The sequence below is a fragment of the Oryzias latipes genome, chromosome 3 (assembly GCF_053564925.1).
Source record: "Oryzias latipes strain Hd-rR chromosome 3, Olatipes_Hd-rR_3.1".
In the NCBI taxonomy this organism is placed as follows: Eukaryota; Metazoa; Chordata; class Actinopteri; order Beloniformes; family Adrianichthyidae; genus Oryzias; species Oryzias latipes.
The window spans coordinates 8,672,317-8,687,704 of NC_136239.1; the positions used below are offsets into that span (position 1 = coordinate 8,672,317).

The 15,388-nt window shown below is 44.2% G+C and overlaps 1 protein-coding gene across 7 annotated transcripts in view; it reads left to right on the plus strand.

Annotated features, from left to right (window-relative positions):
* The window catches only part of LOC101158260 (protein kinase C-binding protein NELL1), a 603,730-nt gene that overhangs the window by 108,097 nt on the left and 480,245 nt on the right, over window positions 1–15,388 (plus strand). The window lies entirely within an intron of this gene.

The following is a 15,388-nucleotide window of genomic DNA, read 5'->3' on the forward strand; positions in this document are numbered from 1 at the left end:
TTCCAATCTAGAGAAAAACAAGCAGAGAGAGATACACTTCCCATCAGGAAATGCTTTGTATCACTCATCATGGCATTAAGTAGACACTTTCCTTCCCTGCAGCAGAAGGAGATCGGTGTAGGCTTTGTAGCCGTTTCCATGACAACGCCTCACATCGTATATTAAATCATCTACTTCTAGTGAAGAGCAATTTAACCCTAACAAAATTAGATTAAAGCACTAATGATTGATTGAATATTTCTAATATTTCTAATTGTCCATGGTATAAGTAGGATGATGCCCTTCGAGATGTTCATTATCAAAAAGGGACCTTGCAAAAGTCGTGGTTCACCCGTCCCCATTAACTGTCTGATAATACTGATCATTTTTGATTATGGACACCTCATTGGACGTCATCCCTTACATATTACTGCAGAAAGCAAACATGATGACTGTTGTTAGATTTTTCCCAGCAGTGACTGAAAAGCTGTTTCGAATACAAGGGAGACTTGAGTCTGTAACTTGAGTTGCACTTCAGTGCCATGAAATGATGTGAGAGAACTCACAGATAAAAACATAAAGCTTAATGAATTGCAATTTATAAAAAATATATAAAAATTAACTCATTAAATTGACGAGGCAGGAGAATCAAAGTTTGAGGCATCTGTGTAAAAAAAAAAAAAACATGTCATGGACCTCATTGAAAAAGGGATGAAGAAGGACACTTGGAGACCTCATTCAAACAGGCAGCCATGATTTGGGGTTTCCCTCAGGACTCCCCTGGATCAACCAGCAGACCTCCTGGAAACAGACATGATGAGGGGCTTCCTGCAGACCCTCTCAGATCAGGCAGCCAACCCTTCCCACATTCATTTTCATGTCATCTTATTTGACATAAGTCAATTGTTTTGCATCACTGTTTTTCCATAACTCCCCACTTGGAGGGATGATAGGGGTGAGGGAAGAATTTGGATTTGGCCTTGTACCTCCCGACCTTGTTTGCAATGCGTACAAAGCAGATTCATGCCGCTACATCAAATGTTACTGTGACAGCTCTTACTCCCAACCTTGTTAGTAACTCTTAAAAAACACAGTCAAACATTGCTTCATGTTACTCGGCATTAAGTTACTCACAAAAACACCCAACCAAACATTTCGACAGAGTGCCATCTACCTCTTAAAATTGCTTTGACATAACAATCGCTATTACCTTCTTTAAAAAAAAGCTTCTAAGTTTGTCTTATAATGCGAAAAATACCGTAATACACATTACTCTTTGACAACGTAAAGTTTGAGTCTGGAGTCTGGAGGATAAAGTGCAGTTATGAGAGTCAGGACTTGCTGGGAAACCTGGACTTGAATGACACATTAATATTTTATTTACCTGTTTTTTTAAATAAATCTGGATTGTTGTCATTACAAAGCTGCTCAGAATTACGTTTATGCCACGGGAATGGAGAGCTGTACCTTTCGGGATATGTTTACCAGCCGCCCCTGAGTGATAACGGTTCCGCCTTTTTGCTTGTTCATCATCTGTTCAAATCTGACACCATCATAACCCCTTTCAACAACTTGTCCTGTAAATAGGGCGACACTGACACCGTCCAAACCATGAAAATGAGAATTTATTTTCTCCTTTACATCATTGATTTGCAAACCTCACGAAGAGTTCAACCTCTGTTCCATTGCCAGTGATGTGAAGGAAGCCCTCCCTATATTGATGGTCATCCTGTAAAAGCTCAGTGCCATGTCACCCATGTCTGCTGAGATTTTCCAGGTCAGTACCTTATGCATTTACAAGCATAGTATCATCTTTCCATTCCCAGGACAATCTCCAGAGGGCTGACCCCCCCTATTGAGCAGATAATTGGCTGTCAGCTGCCACCTATAAAATAGCTGCATGACACTGGAGGTGAATAAAAAGGACAGGATAATATAGAGCCAATCCAGCACTCTTTGGCAGCCATTCATTTCTGAAACTTTACTCTCATTATGCCGCTGTATTTTGATGAAGACCACTTGTCACTTCTATGGCTTCTTCCCTGAGCTGACAAAATACTTTTCAAAGCTCTTTTACTGCCCGCAGTCCTCATCTCATTGGACATGGTGCCATCCTGTCACTCTGGGAGTTTGTGACTCGGTACTTTAAAGACTGCTTGTGGAGAAATAATCTTGGACACCTTCATCCGCCCCTATAGGCACGTCCCTCAAGTCAGATCACGCGCCCCTCGAGGCACACACCTCAAGAGTTCACAGTGTCAAGTTTGGGCCGTATATTGGTTTGTCGCAGAGACTTCCGGGAAATTTCTATTTCTATTTTGGAATTTGAGATTTGAACATCAACACAAAATGGCAAATGCTCTACTTTGCCTACTAAGTACTGAGTAAAGAATTTGGTAAAAGAATTTAGACACAGCCTCTGTTAATTGTCTTGAAGCACAATGAACGCACACATCAGTTTGTTCCAACAGTTTTCAAATCTTCTAGATGAAATCTTGGCAAATAGTTTAGTTCTCCTTCAAGGCTTGTGGTTATTCTTAAGAGCCAGACATACCAGTGTTTGGTCCAAGTCATCTTTCTAACTGAAACTTTTTTTCAATAATGTTTGGTTTGAAGGACAATTTCTATTTCTTATGAAATGCACAGCACCACGGGGCGGCCGTGATGCAATTCCTGCGATTCCTGCCTGCCCGCCCATATGTCAAAGTGTCCTTGGGCAAGACACTGAACCCCACCTTGCCTCTGGGGGAAGGTTGGTGCCAGTGTTCGGCAGCGGAGCCGCCACCAGTGTGTGATTGTGTGTGTGAATGGGTGAATGGGACTGTGACTGTAAAGCGCTTTGGGCCTTTGAAGCAGGTAGAAAAGCGGTATTAACACGGTTCAGGCTTCCACGGCGTGCGTTAAAAAGTGTTAATGCATACTTCAAAGGCCATTAACCCGATTATACCATGGTCACTTACAAAAGAGAGAAATAGTAACCCGTTTTTGTCAGGTTCTTGTTGGGGACAGCCAAAAGAAACAAACTCAAGAGTGAAGAACAATTAGTCAGACTTATTGTCCTGGGTAGCAGTCTGCAGACCTGAAGGAGCTTTGGCAACCTCCCGCCAGCAGGGGGAGCAGGACTTCTAGTCTCACAGCCGTGAGAGGAAATGAGCAGACAGAGCAGGGAGGGGGGAGAGAGTCTGGATGCCGGTGATGAGTGGTAAACACTCGGAGACCTCAGCAGAGGAATCTCCACTTTATAAAGTCAATAGAATGTCTTGGGCTTACATGGGAAATCCGTGTGGACTTAGCAATGGAGGCGAGGCGAGGCGGGGCGAGGCGAGGCAATGACGTGACAGGCGCATTTTATAGGTAGGGCCCGCGTCGATGAACCGAGCAGGAGCAGGAGGCACTAGAGGACTGGAGCAAACCGGCTTGACCCTGGACACATGAAATGTGGGATGGACACGAAGAGATCTGGACAATCGTAGTCGTACAGCTACAGGATTGATCACCTTGGTTATAGGAAAAGGTCCAATAAATCGAGGCGCTAGTTTCTTGTTCTCCACTCGAAGGGGCAGATCAGCCGTTGACAACCAGACCTTCTGACCAACCTGATAATTAGGCGCCGGAGTTCGTCTCTTATTAGCAGCAGTGCAATAACCCTCGACGGTGCGTAGGAGCACTCGTCGAGCTTGTCTCCAAGCCTTGTGGCACCGGTGGACTGAAGCATGAGCAGAAGGTACAGCCACAGACCTCTCCTGGGAGTAAAACAGAGGGGGTTGATAACCGTAAACGACTTGAAACGGGGACAGGCTAGTAGCAGTAGAAGGGAGAGAGTTATGTGCGAATTCTGCCCAGACGAGGTTACCAGACCAACTCGAAGGGTTACAGCCACTCAAAAGTCGCAGAGAGGTCTTCAGTTCTTGGTTGAGTCGCTCGGTCTGGCCGTTGGACTGAGGATGGAAACCAGACGACAGACTGACAGAAACATTAAGGAGACGACAAAACTCAGACCAGAATTTTGAGGTGAACTGTGGGCCCCGGTCAGAGACGACATCTCTGGGGATGCCATGCAGACGAAAAACATTCTGAAGGAGATTTTATTTATTCAAAATGGAAGGGGAATGAAATGGACCATCTTGGAGAAACGGTTCTCTACAGTCAGGACAACAGAGTTACCATCAGCGAGGGGCAGACCAGTGACAAAATCTATGGAGATGTGGGACCATGGTCGCCGGGGAACCGGGAGGGGATGCAGATAACCCGCCTGAGGTCTGTTAGTGGGCTTGACTTGGGCACATTCCGGGCAAGCAGACACATACTCTTGGACGTCCTCCTTAAGAGTGGGCCACCAAAAACGCTGTTTAACAAGGTTGTAGGTGCGCTTACGACCCGGATGGCAGAACAGGCGAGAAGCATGGAACCAGTTCAACACCTTGGATCTTAGGGTGTCAGGTACAAAAATACAGTCTGTGGGACAGGCAGATGGAGAGCCAGTGTTGATGGTGGCTGCCGTTACCTCCTCCTCGATGTCTGTAGCGAGCACTGCCAACCGTGCCGATTGGGGTAAGATGAACTCCGGTGGAGGTACAGTTACTGGCTCCCCCTCCCTCCTGGACAAGGCGTCAGCCTTTGTGTTCTTGGATCCGGGCCTGTAGGACAGGGTGAAATTGAAACGATTGAAAAACAGAGCCCATCGTGCCTGACGGGAGTTAACTCTCTTTGCAGACTTCAGGTACTCCAGATTCTTAAGGTCTGTATAAACCAGAAATGGAAGTTCAGTCGCCCTCTAACCAATGACGCCATGCCTCCAATGCCTCTTTAATGGCCAATAGCTCCTTGTCACCCACATCATAGTTGTATTCGGCACTGGTTAACCGCCGTGAGAAAAGGGCACATGGGTGGATCTTCTGGTCCAGACCAGACCTCTGAGACAGTACTGCCCCAACCCCAACGTCAGAAGCATCCACCTCCACTATAAACTGTTTAGTAGGGTCAGGGGTAATCAGAACTGGAGCAGATGTAAACAGATCCTTTAATGTCTGAAACGCCTTTTCAGCCGCCTCATCCCAGGAAAAGGTCCTCTTGGATGAAGTTAGGGCATGTAATGGAGCAGCCACCCGACTATAGTCCTTTATAAACCGCCGGTAAAAATTGGCAAAACCCAAAAACCGTTGGAGCTGCTTGCGGTTGTCCGGTTTAGGCCAGCTAAGGACTGCTTGAACCTTACTCGGGTCCATCTTCACCTTACCCCCCTCGATAACCAGGCCCAGAAATGAAGTGGTGGAAGCGTGAAATTCACATTTCTCAGCCTTGACGAACAGTCTATTCTGAAGGAGCCTCCGGAGAACAGCACGAACATGCTGAATGTGTTCTACCTTGGAGCAAGAAAATATCAGGATGTCATCTAAGTAGACAAACACAATTTTTTTTATCATGTCACCTAGGACATCATTCACAAGTTTCTGGAAAACAGCTGGTGCATTGGTAAGACCAAACGGCATAACTTGATATTCAAAATGACCTGAGGGAGTGTTGAAGGCCGTCTTCCATTCATCTCCAGTTCTCATTCTGACCAGATGGTAAGCATTGCGCAGGTCCAGTTTGGTGAAGATCTCTGTTCCCTGGAGAAGTTCGAAGGCAGAAGACATCAGAGGAAGAGGGTACCTGTTGCGTATAGTGATCTGGTTCAGGCCTCGGTAGTCTATGCATGGGTGTAGACCTCCATCCTTCTTCTTAACGAAGAAGAACCCAGCACCAGCAGGGGAAGAGGATGGGCGGATCAGACCAGCTGCCAGTGATTCCTTGACGTACTTCTCCATTGCCTCCCTCTCGGGACCTGACAGGGAATATAAATGTCCTCTTGGTGGTGACGTACCTGGTCGTAGGTTGATAGCACAGTCATAAGCCTTGATCTTGTTAAACACCTCCTTGAGATCATGATAGACCGCAGGAACTCTGGACAGACCAGGATAAGTCTCTACGGTGGTGACTCTTTGACCTGGTGAAGGAGTTTCTACAGAACAAAGACAATTAGTAAGACAATCCGACCCCCATCCCAAAACTCCTCCAGATAACCAATCGATCTGAGGGTTGTGTTCCTTCAACCAGGTAAGGCCCAAAAGAAGAGGTGAGTTTGTTCTTTTATTGACATGAAATTTTATTTGTTCAAAATGGTTATCAATTTGCATCTTGATCGGTTCAGTGATCAAACGACTTGACGTGATGATGTGGCCATCAATTGCTCTGACACATAAAGGTTAAGGTAAAGGGAAAACTCTGATACCCCACTTTCTGACGATGTCTTCAGATATGAAATTACTATCAGAACCGGAATCAATGAACACAGTCTCTTGGAAAATTTCTCCTCTGACATGAAAGAAAGCCCGGGTCTGTTGATCTGAGCTAGAGGAGGAGGACATAGAACGGCTCACACACGTCTCCTCCTTGCGTGTGGAGCCTTGTCTTTTGCTGGACAGACATTGACTAGATGGTCTGGAGACCCACAGTAGAAACACAGTCCTTCATTAACACGCCTCTCCCTCTCCTCCCGAGAGAGGCTGGTTCGACCCAACTGCATAAGCTCTTCCCCCTCTGCTTGGCGATGAACCAGAGGTGACGGTCTAGTGGCAACATGACGCGGTTGGAAAAGGCTGTGAGGACCAGGTCTCTGCGCCCTCTCCTCTTTCCTCTCCTGAATCCGGCGATCAATACAAGAGGCTAGGGAGATGAGGTGGTTGACGTCTTGAGGCGGCTCACGAGCTGCCAGCTCATCCTTAACCTGCTCAGAAAGACCCTGGTAGAACATATCAAATAAAGCATAGTTGTTCCATTGGCTGTCAGCTGCCAGTGTCCGAAACCTGATGGCATAGTCATTTACAGATTCCTTTCCTTGGCGTAAACGGGACAACTGGTGTGCTGCGTCCTGCCGGGGCTTAACTGGGTCAAAAACCCGACTCAGCTCAGCCGAAAACCCCTGGTACGAGGAACAAATCTCAGAACCCCTCGACCATTCTGCAGTAGCCCACTGAGCCGCGCGCCCCGTCAGAAGGGAGATGACATATGCCACCTTGGCCTTCTCACAGGAAAAGGATGAGGAGTGCAAAGAAAACTGGATCTCACACTGAGTCAAAAAGGTGCGACACGAAGTTGGGTCCCCATCGTATCTCTCCGGAGGTTGGGTATGAGGTACAGGTGCAGGTCGACTCACAGGTCCAGCTAGTGTCGCACTGGCTGCAATACTGGCTTCGTTAAGTCTTTTGGTAATCTCCTTAAATTCAGCTGACAATTCCCCCAGCTGGGTCTCGGAATTGTAGATTGCCGACTCCACTCATGCCCTCCACTCCTGAGTTGCTTCTGGGTCCGTCATGGCCGGAACGTTCTGTCAGGTTCTTGTTGGGGACAGCCAAAAGAAACAAACTCAAGAGTGAAGAACAATTAGTCAGATTTATTGTCCTGGGTAGCAGTCTGCAGACCTGAAGGAGCTTTGGCAACCTCCCGCCAGCAGGGGGAGCAGGACTTCTAGTCTCACAGCCGTGAGAGGAAATGAGCAGACAGAGCAGGGAGGGGGGAGAGAGTCTGGACGCCGGTGATGAGTGGTAAACACTCGGAGACCTCAGCAGAGGAATCTCCACTTTATAAAGTCAATAGAATGTCTTGGGCTTACATGGGAAATCCGTGTGGACTTGGCAATGGAGGCGAGGCAAGGCGAGGCAATGACGTGACAGGCTTAACGATCCGTGGAAAGTTTAGCAGGAAGGCTGGAAGAAGTTACAAGTGAAACTAACGTTCCGGCAATGGATGAATCACAGGAGCGAACTTATGAAGGAGCCCGACCAGGTGTCGGACATAGAGCGTGATTGCTCCCACCGGAAACCAGACCAAACAAGGTAAGTGCTGCAGAAGTCATGACAGTTTTTAGTCCTTAATTCTTGTTTTTTTCCAATGTGGATCACTTTTCTCACAAAAAGCGGACTATTTGTTATGTCGTGCCACACCACGTAACAAATAGTCTGCGTCGCGCCGCACTACCGCTGCAGTCAAGACTCGGTGATATAAAGTGATATAGTATATATGCTGATCTTTCCGATGAGTTGAATAAAGCATCAGTTCAAAAAGAAAGTTCACCTCTTACAGCTTGTTTTTGTCCAAATGATGAATCAAAAGGTTGTTTTAAAGAAGCTGGCGCAGTGATAGAAAACATTTAAGCTAGGTGACCGGAACTTATTTTTTCACCGTGCGGTTATCCTGTGGTTTATCACTTTTTAATGCACACCCAGCAACCAATCAGAATCGAGTATTCACCCAGAACATGGTATAAAAGTAAACGCCATTTACCATTTGGAAATTTTGTTTAAATAGAAATAATAAAAAAGTGAAAGAAACAGCATTAAGGTTAAAAATGAAAAAATGTAACTATCCAAAAAGAAAACATTTTTGTTATGTTACATTTTCAATTAGGATTAAGCTGCACCTGTCTACAAGCCGCATGTGCCCACATTGAAACATGAATTGTAGAATGAGGATGTGCTGAAACCACGCGCCGCCTGTATAAGAAAGAGGGGAGAGCGCTGCAGCGGACGGAGGGGAGAGCTTGTGCAGCGCAAGAGGGAGGCTCTCACTCACTCTTGCGCTGCTCATGCTCCTTCCTCTTACACACGCAGGGCGCTGACACACATACACATACTCATTCTAAAACACCTTTATAGTTAGTTCATTAGTTAGATAGTTACTGTTATTTGTTAATAAAGAATAGTGCGTTGTAATTGTTACTTGTATTTGCGACGCTGCCGCCAGGGGATTTTGTATGGGGGGGGTAAACCGCTACATGGCAACTCCTGCTGCTTCATTACCGCGGTGATCAAAAATTCCACACTGTCACAGCTCTATTTCAAACAGTGCCTGTGACGTGGCAGTAACACGGCAGCAGTATGGTAATAACAGCACTAACAGGGCTGGTTAAAAAAACCATACTGGTAAAAGTCACTGAGAGCAGCAGTGACTAATAGGCCTCCTGTGCTCTGAAACCATGAAAGTCTTCCTCCTCAGTGTCGGATTGGAATAGCGTCAGATATTCTTCGCCACACACTCTCTCAGTTTGTCCTACGTTGTCACTGTCAGTGTCACTGTCATCCGAAGGCAAATTCACTCCTGAGCTTGCGCTGTCCTCTCCGTCACGCAGCAGACCGGTCTATATTCCTGCATAGTAGCCCAAAATCTATAATTTATGGTAACATTTTAGTATAAAACAAACATTTTAGAATTTTTTCGCCAAAAACATTATAATTCTCTGAAGTCTGGGATTGTGATGTCTTATTGTATTTTCCCTAACTGACAAACATCAGTTTTTTTTCCCTCTCTGGTTGACAGACACTACTATTCTTTATCAATGGACTGCCTGCTGAGAGACCAACACCCCACCCCCTATTAAATATGGCGTAGCACTGGCATATAATAGCTACTACTAAATACTTCATAAAATAAACACTTGCTATGAAGGGGAGCTAATGCCTTTGATGATTATTTCATGAGTTATAGCAGGAAAACAGTGTTTTTGCTCACTAGGTGATTCCAGGCCTCTCAAAACCCTGAGGAGGCTTTTATCAGTGGAAGAGGAGAAGCTTGGAGAGCTCTCCTTTTTTCCATTTTGCTTCTTGTTGGATGCAAATTATTCCTCTTCTCCAGCGGACAAGTGTAAGCAGCTGTGGCTTGTGCAGCATGATTGAGACATTCGGGTTGATTTCAACTGATGTATTAATTTAATACCAGAGCGGTGAAACGCAGCGGGAACACCCAAACCCACTGGTCAGACCTCTGCTTTTTTTTCTTCACAGACACACACACAAAAGGGAGGACGCCCGCACAGCCTTTCAAAAAGAAGTGGAGAAACATTTCTCTGCAATGCTTGTTAATTTACTGAGTGATAATTGTTTTAGTACTGGCACAGAGTACTCCGTGCAGGGCTGATGGGTAATAAGATGTGTTCTGATGTCGGGATTGAGAGGAACCCTTATGACGCCACTTATTTCTTATCACAACCTTCTTTCATTTCCTTTGCCCTGTTGTGGCTGAATGTTGGCATGTAAACGTAAAATGATGATTTATAAAGAGCATAAGAATGAAATTATTCAGATAAGAAACGATTTTGTTATTAAATCAAAATTAATTCGTTTTGTATAAAATGTAGACAGTTAATATTAAAGGTGTCAAATAATCTCTTTAATTGCGATAAAGTAATTACAGACAAGATAGCATGTTTTTTTTTATCATTTTAAGCTTATTTTTAATCTATAACTATTGTTGTGTTCTCAAATATAAAACAAAGCTCTAGCTGTTGTGCATTTTATTTGAACTCAGTTGAAAATGTGTCTTACATCGCTCCCGTTGCCCCTATACAGTGCCTGTGTCTGCTGTGATGTCATTTGATGACATTCAGAGACTCTTTCTTTGTAGTGGGTCTTTAAGGCGTTGCTATGCTGCTAAATGCAGTCTTGTGATCTTTTTTCTGCCTGCCATGCGAGTATTGGTACAGGAAGATTTGCAGGTATCTAAGCAGCCAATAGCATCCTTGGTGTGTGGGATTACACTGAAAATCCTTTGAGGTAATCTGCTGGTTGCACTCAGTTTTTGGCCTGTTTGGAATGATCTGTACTGGGTTGGACTAGTACAATTTCAAATGACTTAAAATGAAACTGATTATAACAAATGTCAAAATGTTGTTTCTTTTGTGCTTGAATGTTGCGTTTGCATTCTGTGTGTAGCTCCATGACTCTTTGAGGAACTGGCATGTATAAATAAACTGAATTGAAGTGACTTAAGTGCATTCTTTGGGGCTGGACTGTGTTGAAAGCTTTGGGAAAATCAAGTGCTGCCTGCTATCCTGATAAGAGGGTCATGGGGAGGTTGATGACTCAACTCTGATCCTGAGGTGGTAACCACAGCACAGTGAATTGGTGGGACTTGGATGATCTGGAATGTTACAACACCTGTTCTGTGATCTTCGAGGTCAGATATATCAGTATTTTTAGGTGCAGAACATGATGCACTGTGTCTTCCAGGCCACTGAAACGTTCTCCTGGTCAGGGTTAAAGTCAAGAGTGCTGCAGAAATCCCAGGTTACCTGGCACTAAATGTCTAAACGTGAAGCATTGTTCATGTCAATTTTAAAGACTAGAGTTGCTTTATAAATCCAAATTAATATGTTTCCAAGTCTAGTTCAGTTACCTTGTGAAAGTTGTCTTATGCTGAATTAATAATATTCATACAGTTCTATGGAGGGGAGCCAGTTTAGCTCGTGCTGGTTTGCGGCGCCTTCCGTCCGTGAAACCAGGATTCAAATCCTGGCTGCTCCCTGTTCCCTTCTCTGCATCTGTGCCGGTCCCAAGCCCGGTTGCTTTGAGAAGGTTGCGTCAGGAAGGGCATCCGGTGTAAAACATTGCCAAGTTAAGGCCTGTTCACACCGGGACGAATTTCGCCGGCGATTTTCGCCGACGTTTAACGCCTCGTGACTAAACAAAGGGCACCAACGAGAGTGTGCACACCGACGCGAAAAAACGCCACGCGTTAAAGCGTCAAAAAAAAAAACGCCTCGGGTTCGTTTTTTTTTTTCGACGCGTCGCGTCGAAATCTACTCGACCAATGAGAATGGCGCTTTTGCTCACTTGTCTGGAGCTTCTGAAGTTACAGTAAAACACAACTTGGGGGCGCTCAAACACAAAACTGCCTTGCTGAGCACACATACCAGTGAAGAAGATAGACGCCAAGTAGCGTCTACACAGCCGCGAAGCAATAATGACGGACATTCTAAAATATCCCCGAACCAAGCACCAGTTGGAGCTACTGGTGCTTGAAATATTCATGTTTTCTTTGTTTGATTCTGACAAGCGTGTAAATACTTGCTCTCTTCTTCTGAGTGAAAAGCGACTTTAAGAAGCGTAAAGTTGTGCAGCGCCACCTTGTGTACAGGAGTATTTCTGTTTTACATTAAGCGCCATCTAATGTCAGAGAATGAAATTGCATGTTCACTCCACTCATCGTCAGCGAAAATCGCCTGGGTGTGAACACAAAAAACGTGGCGAAAAACGCTGGCGAATAACGCCTGGCGAATATTCGTCCCGGTGTGTACGGGCCTTTAGCCATGCGACTTGTTCGCTGTGGCGACCCCTGATGGGAAAAGCCGAAAGGGAAACAACAACATACAGTTCTATGGAGGAAATAAAGGAATTTACTATCTCAAAAACAAATGTGTTAAGGCTTTTTTCATGCTTTAAATTTCCCCCTTTAGTTATGTGACATGTAGATTATCAATTTGACTAAAGATTGTCAATTTTTCAAATAATGATAGCTGTGACTTTAGTCTTTATTATTTAATATTCAATAGGTTTAAAGATAGCACAGAAAATATGAAAAGATGAAGTTGAAAATGAAACAGAGGGAACAATTAAGAGGAGGCTGGGCTCATTACAAATTTAAGCATAGTGTGATTGTAGAAAACAGAAAACCAAATTTACACACTAAAGACCCACTTCAATGAAAACTGTGTTTTTGTGGCATTTTTCTGAGAATGGAGGGCACATATCGAGAAAATTAAGCTCAAATTAAACGGATATTGCATGTCTAAGTATTTCTTTATTCACGTAATTGTGAATAAGCAGCAGATGAAAAAAATCCTGGGTGAAAAAGATTGTTTGTTGCATAAATGCCCTCAGCAGCCCACAGTCTCCCTGCTTCATTTCCGGATTTTCCAATATTTTTGCTCCATTGGCCACACCTTTGCTTCTTCAAACAATTGTAACTTTAACATTCTTTTGGCTAAAGACACCGTTCAAACATTGAAATGTTGACAAGGCTTTGGACTTCAACATAAGGTTAAAAATTATTATGGGATTGCAACACCACCTACAGTTTGACTGCCATTTTGTGCCAAAATGTGAGGCAATTTTAAATTTCTTCAAACTTTCACCTATTTTAACCATTCTACTATTACAATGTTCAACCCTTTCAGCTTATTCCTTTCAGCTACGACGTTTGGTCTTTCAAATCTTCAAACTTTTCAAGATATTCCAGGATATTCCAGGATTTTCCAAGATTATTGCTTCATTTAAATACAAGGATAATCCTTGAAAACCTTTGTTTCTTTTAACTATTGTAACTTCAACATGCTTTTAGCTAGAGACACCGTTCAAACATTTAAATATTCACAAGGCTTTGGACTTCAACATAGGTTTTGAAATTATTATGGGATGGCAACACTACCTACCGTTTGAAGGCCATTTTGTGACAAAATGTGAGGCAATTTTAAACTCCTTCAAACTTTCACCTATTTTAACCATTCTACTATTTCAATGTTCAACTCTTTCAGCTTATTCCTTTCAGCTATTACTTTTGGTCCTTCAAATCCGTGACCCTTTCAAGATATTCCAGGATTTTCCAAGATTTTCGCTCCACTTAAACACATTGAGAATCCTTGAAAACCTTTGGTTCTTTCAACCATTGTAAATTCAACATGCCTTTAGCAAGAGACACCGTTCAAACGTTAAATTGATCACAAGGCTTTGGACTATAAAATAGGTTTAGAAATCATTATGGGATGTTGACACAACCTACTGTTTGGTGTCCATTTTTTGACAAAATCTAAAGCAAATATTGCAATAAACTTCATCCATGGCTGGAACTGAACATATTGAAATTCACTGGATCTGTACTTATAAGGAATGTGGGCGTGGTTAGCAAACAAACTTCGTTGCTAAGGACGTCCAAAGGTTTACTTTTTCCGATTTGTCTGACACTGACGTCGATTGGTTCGTCATCCCCATGCGACCCAAACATAAAATGGTTGCTATGGAGATAAAATTATTAGAAAAGCCGCCATTTTGAAAAAAGTGGATTTTCTATCAATATCAGAACATGTAGCTTTTACCAATATGATACTCTCAAACAATGTCTTTTTTTGAGTCAGTTGATGATGCTGATTCCAATGCTAGCACTTTTAGCCATTTTAGCAACATCTTCAAATTTTCAACAGTCCAGCCATTTTTTCAACAATTTCCGCTTTAATGCTTAACTCCTACAAATTTTGACCTATTTTAGCCATTCTACTTTACAATGTTCAACTTTTTCAGCTTATTCCTGCTAGGAATTTTGATCCTTTAACTTTTCAAGGTTTTTCCAGTACAGTTCAGCCATTTCTTCAGCAAATTTAGCTTTCATTCAGCAGTACAGCTTTCAACCCTGCATTTTCTTCTGGAAATGCAGCTCCTTCTAGTTTCAGTTGGTTTACACTTTTTTTGTTATGTATATGATTCCACATGTGTTGATTCCAAGTTTTCAGAATCAGAATCAGAATCAGAATCCTTTTATTGTCATACGCACAGCTTTTACACCGACATACGAAATTACTTCCAGTGCAACCCGAACAAGATCAGACATACAACAAATACACATACAGTTCGAGTTTTACTGAGGCAGCTGCAGCGACTGCGCACCTTTTTCTTAGGATGGGTAAAGATGGTTACAATAGGTGGGTAGGGTGATGATTGGTGACAAAAAAAGTCGTATCTCAACACTGTGATACAATGTGTAGGTACAAGAAAAAAACACCGTCTGAACACAGAAGCACATATTCTCACAGCCACGCAGTACACAAGGATCACTGGGAGGGTTGGATAGGGGGGTGTGTTACACTCCGGTCGCAGCTGCTCCTCACGGGCGCTCGCGTCTCCAGGAGTGCTCACTCGGGGGCGGGGGGTGAGTTCCGAGGAATGTCGAGGTCAAGGGGGGGGAAGCAGCAGCATCGGCCTTCAGCACAGCGGCGGTTTTCACACTCTGAGAGCGAATGATGTTTTGGTTGGAGCCAAGGAGTCTCAGCTCGGGGGGGGGGGGGTCCGATTAGATTAGATTTTCCGGCGCCAGCAGGTTGTTTGCTCTGCTGGCTGTGTCCTTGACTGGTCTTGCACTGAGAGGCAGATTTGATTCAAAATGTGGGCAATTTAGACCAGTCTAGCCTCAATTCGGGCAGAAACGCGCTCCAAGTTGGTATCCATCTTCTGCACAAGTTCAAAGATCGAGAGCATCCTGCTTAAGTGGGCAAGACAAGCACAGAGCTTTTGATCCACTTGTGAAAGTTTCTCGTACTGAGTCTCTCCTCCCCGAAGAATCCTTCCATAGAGCTCAGACGAATCGCCTCTCTCCGTCTTCTGCTCCCAGACTGCTTGATAGATCAGAAATCCTCCGATCCCAATGATGAGGAATCCAATTATCATGAATCCAAAGAGGTACACATCCTCAACGTCTTCCACAGACAGCTGGGCCAGGCACACCTGCCTCCACTTGCCCCATGGATCGTTGGTGTATCCAGCCGCGTGGGTGCCATCTGGGCAGGAAGGGTCCGCTTTCCCGTTCCTTAGTGTGGAAAAAACTCTGTCGA